We start from the raw sequence: 5807 nt of genomic DNA, 5'->3' as shown, positions 1-5807 counted from the left end.
AGTCTCCTCTAAACTCTAAAATATGTATTTTAAAGATATATATGCCCGATAAGTCTACAAGGAACTAACAATAGTCCTGGCCTAAAGTGGGATGGAAAGGCTCACTTTTAATCCCCAAAATTTGTTCTAAGGTGAATTTTTACCCCTGACTAGGCTAAGGGTAACTGATCATGCTACTAGATATTAAAGAGATACTGTTAGCCCTAAGATAGTAATTCCATCTAAATCGTGAGTGACTAAGTCAATTACGCCAAATTTATGATTTCTTAGAAGCCTAAATATTCCAAATGATACTAATCATACCTCCAGGACCTAATTCTAAACCCATATCTAGAATAATATCATAAATATACTATGAATTAGTTCAACCTACGAGAAAGATAAGCCTAGTCTACATGGAAACTGAAGAAATCTTCTAAGTTGATGAATTTCCCTTTCATGGAGCTTCCACACGATGCCACACTATCAAAATCATAATCTACTCATCAAAATTAGAAAAATGGTACACACATTGCATTTTCGTGCTACAGGTCCAAAATTATGTAAAAATCCCATATGGTGCCCACTTGTGAAAGCACACTTTGGAAACCGTTAATGTATCACGCTATGCTCAAGGAACATTTACCCTGAAGAATGGTTAAACTCCGAGCCCATATAGTGCTACAATCAACCCACCAATATTCTAGGGATTTAGGGAAATAATAGAGAATTTAACCATGAAATTGATGAGAACTTACCAATAATTTAGAGAAGAAATGAGTAATCCACGCTTACGAACACCCCAAAATCACTAATTAATGTTTCTCCCAAGTTTTCACATGTTCTAGGGTTTTTTCAGTCTTGTGTTTGAGTGAAAAAATGAGAGAAAATTAGACTAAGTGGGAAATTAATAAGGCAATCAGGTTCTAATAAAATGGTTACTGGGTTGCTTTAGCGGTCAGTATTAAAGTACCCAGGTGCTGCTAAAGCAGTGCCCGCGCTTACCTGGCAGGATGCTATAGCGGATAAGCCAGTTCTAAAATTGTATGCACTTTAGCAGCCAACTTTCTGCTTAAGAAGCACATACAGAACTGGCCAGGGCTGCTAAAGCACCTAAAAGGCCACTAAAGCGCTCTACGCTAATGGATCCAAACGACTGCTTTAGCGGTCATACAAACTGATTGCACATTTTGGAGACATGGAATTTTTCCAAGTCACCATCGACCCCCTAAGGATTCGTTTAAAATCCCATATATACAATCAAACTATGCTGCCCCATCAAATTTGACATTTCAAACTCAATGGCGCAGTCAAAATTTTCATTCAATATTTTTTTTGACAAAAGTAAGTCCTACACTAGAGTGCCATTTTTCTTAATTTTTTGGCCAATTGGCAAAAATTAGTTTGGTAGCCTTGGAACCAGAACCATAGGTCCACCAAGCCTAAAATCAACATTTTGGAGCTATTGGAACAGTTATAATTCGCATACAAGGTTATTTAATTGAGATTTTGGTCTAGTATCCAATTCTAAACTATGAAGACTTCAAAATAGGGAATTGTCTTTAGAAACTAAATGAATAGTCAGGTAACTGAAATGTCAGCTCCAACAGTGATAAATGACTTTGGGCAACTACAGGAAAGCTCTAAATGGTAAAAATAAGGAGAAATGTTGAAAATAACCTGGAGGTTCATTACAAAATCCACTTAGCAAATGAACTTTTTCATCCATAAACGTAAAGGCTTAGGATGTACCTGAAGCCTCAAACGGATAAGGATACTAGGAAAATATCTCCCTCATCTACTAAGTATCATCCTCTATTGGGAGGTGTCTCCATTGAACCTTAAATACTGGAATCTCTCTAGCGCGCAACCGCCTGACATCCCTAGATAATATGAACCAAGCCTACTCCGCAAAGTTCAACTCATCCAACTGCACTAAGTCCTACGAAGTACATGAGATGCATCTGGAATCTACCATCGTAACATAGAAATATGGAAAATTAGATAGAAAACAATAATATTTAGGGTTAAGTCTAACTCATAAGCTATCTCACCAATTATGCGAAAAATCTGAAAAGGTCCATTATATCTGTGGTTGTACTTTCCTTTCCTCACAAACCTCATTACACCATTCTTAGGTAATCTCAAAGGAATACTCTATCACTAACTTCAAATCTTAAGGCACAAAGTCTTTGACCTACATAAGCCTCCTTCCTACTCTAAACTGTCCTCAACCTATCTAGAATTGCACTGACCTTATCCAATGACTCCTGAATCAAGTCAGTACCATGGGGTCAAACCTCAAAGGTGTCAAACCAATAGATCAGAGAAAAACATTGGCAACCATACAAAGCCTCCAAAGACGCCATCTTAATAGTCGAATGATAGCTATTATAATACGTGAACTCTTCCAAAGCTAAGTGTTGCTCCCACTGACCTCCAAAATCTATGACATAGGCTCAGAGCATATCTTTAAGAACCTGGATAGTCTGCATCGACTTCTCGTCAGTTTGAGAGTGGAAGTTGTACTAAGATCCACATGAGTACTTAAATCCTCCTTAAAAAATCTTCATAAGCTAGAAGTAAACACCAAACATCGGTCTAAAATTATAGATATATGCACTTTATGCAAGTTGACTACCTTGCAAACATAGATATGAGCTAACCTCTCTGCACTAATGGACATTTGAATAGGAATAAAATGTGCCAATTATGTCAACAAGTTGAAAACACAGAAGTTATAAGGAAAACCACTAACACAATCCATGGTAATCTTCTTCCACTTCTACTCGGGAATGGAAAATCTCTAAATCAAGACACCAGGTTTCTAGTGCTTGGCCATCACCTGCTGATTACATAGGAAGCGAGCTACAGAGTATGACTTATCTCTCTTCATGCCACTCCACAAATAATGTTGCCTCAAATCTCTATACATTTTAGCTCTATTCAAGTGAATAGAATATCTGGAGTTGTAAGTCTTATGCAAATCAAATAAATTAAGTCACTAATCCTCGAACACAAATGCAACCATCATATCCTAGAACACCCTCTGGATTAATGGTATCCCACTTGGACTCACCACTCAACACCTGATCATGAATGATGCAAAGTCTCATATGCTCAAACTAACGACTCTATTCTGCTCGAATAAGGTTGGCCTTTCTTCAACATTTACTCCTTGGGCCTAAAATATCCCATCGCACCATAAAGTTTGCTAAGGACTGGACCTCCCATGCCAACAACCTCTAAGAAACTGAGATAGAGAACAAAATACCCATACTCACCTCCTTTTGACTCATGGCATTCGCTACCATGTTTGCCTAGCCCAGATGATAAAAAATAGAGATGTCATAATCCTTAAGAAACTATAATTATCTACATTTCCTATAATTAAGATCTCTCTGGGTCATAGGATGTTGAAGACTATGATGATCAATGAAGATATCACAATGCATTCTATAAAGATAATACCTTTAATTATTAAGCGTGAAAACTACTGTCGCCAACTCTAAATCATGAGTAGGATTGTTGTACTCATGAACCTTCAACTACTTCGATGCATAAGCAATAACTCAACCCTGCTACATTAGAACAAAACCTAGACTAACACCAGAAACATCACAATATATCGTGAATGCCTCACCCTCAATAGAAAAAACAATATAGGAGCAGAAGTGAGAAATCCCTTGAGCTTCCCAAAGAGCGACTCACACTCCTTGGGCTTCCAAAAAGGAACCTCTTTTCGAGTCAATTTGGTGATCGATGCCGTAATAGTAGCAAATCTATTAGTGAATCATCTTTAGTGATAGCCAAATTAATGGAACTGTGAACCTCAAATGGAGATGTAGGCTTGGCCCAATCACGAATAGCCTCAATTTTCTCAAGATCAACAATAATCCCATCATTAGATATGATATGTCCAAGGAATGTCATCAACTCAAGCCAAAAGTACTTAGAGAATTTGGCAAAATTCCAATGATCTCACAAAGTCTAGAGCACAATCCTTAAATATTTCATTTACACCTCCCTACTCCTCGAATACACAAAGATGTCATCGATGAATGTTATCACAAAAGAATCCAAACAAGGCCTAAACACGTGATTCATCAAATCCATAAATGTTGTTGGGCATTGGTCAATCAAAAAGACATACCAAAAACTTATAATGACCATACCAGGTCCTAAAGGTTGTATTTGGGACATCCTTAGCATGAATCCTTACTAGATGGTAGCTGGATCTTAAGTCAATGTTAGAAAACATCATTGTTCCCTATAGTTAGTCAAACAAATCATCGATGTAAGGCATCGGATACTTGTTCATCACTCTTACCTTATTAAGGTGCCTGTAGTCAATTAACATATGCAAAGAACTATCTTTCTTCTTCATAAGCATAAAAGGAGCACCCTAAGAAGTCATACTCAGTCTAATAAAACCCTTATAAAAAAGATCTGTAGGCTAAAAATTCAACTTCTTAAGCTTGACAGGAGCCATATAGTAAGATAAAACAAAAACAGGTCGGATGTTAGGATAAGATCAATAGCAAACACAATATCACAATCAAGAGAAAGACCAAGCAGATTAGTAAGAAAAATATCTGGAAATGGACAAACAATAGGAAGGGATTCAAGTGATTGGCTCTCTTCACTAACATCATGAATATAATAGAGATAAGACTCACAACCCCACAAAATAAGTCTCCTATCCTGAATATACAAAATGATCCCTATTGGCTCACGACTAATATCTCCCTGCCACACAATTAGTGGTATGTTGGGCATGGCTAGGGGAATAGTCTTTGAAAAATAATAAATGACTGCATGATAGTGGGATAACCAGTCTATGGATAAAATCACATAAAACTCCACTATGTATAACACAATATGATCAACCTTAGTATCAAACTCTCAAACAGTCACAACACTTGATCTACAAACCTAATCTACTACTAATAAATCACCATGAGAGTAGATACACATAATGACAAAAATAAAGAATCCTAATATAACTCTAACAATGGGGCATAGTAAGAATACACACAAGAATAAATGGATCTTAATCAAATAAAGTAAAAGTCAATTGATGGCATACTAACATTGTTCTATGATAATAACATCTAAATATTCAATATCGGGTCTAGCAGATATGACATACTACTAACCATACTCATCACCTGGCTGAGCTCCTGACCAATCTCCTGTCCTACCTGCCGAAGGATGATACAAGCACCTTAGTAACCACCATGCATACCACCTCTAGCATGGGGAGGAACTTTCTTAGTCAATAGCACACTCTGAGCTGAAGGAACCATTGCTCCATGAATAAAGTACTCTTTTGACAAATGGACAAACCCCCCAAAATAATAACATATGCCAAATGCTACACTAAAACTAAAAAATTCGGTTGACTCATAATAACCACCACGGCTAGTATAACTAGAAGATAAACCCATCAGAAGCTGGCCATTACTCTTTCTAGGATAATCACTATATCTAGGCTAGCCTTTATTGATAATCTAAAGTACAACATGAATGGAACTACTAGACTAACCATAATATTGATACGGCTAATGCAAAGGGTACCTACCCTGAGAACCACTTCCTTTGAACTATGATCCACAACGGCTAACACTAAAACTACCCAAATATGGTAGTCTCATATAACTTTCCCCTTAGGGCTTATGATGAAGCTCTTGCATAAGTTGAGCATCACAAAAACCTATAACAAGTACCTATCTACAGCAACCAAGATCTTTGTAGGCATGTAGAGAGGAAGTCTCAATCCCTATACAAAATACCTAACTCACTCATACTCAATTGTTAGAATAGAT

Source organism: Capsicum annuum, chromosome 12 (assembly GCF_002878395.1).
Source record: "Capsicum annuum cultivar UCD-10X-F1 chromosome 12, UCD10Xv1.1, whole genome shotgun sequence".
Classification (NCBI taxonomy): Eukaryota; Viridiplantae; Streptophyta; class Magnoliopsida; order Solanales; family Solanaceae; genus Capsicum; species Capsicum annuum.
The sequence above is the reverse complement of the archived record's forward strand: the minus strand, read 5'-3'. Positions refer to the sequence as shown.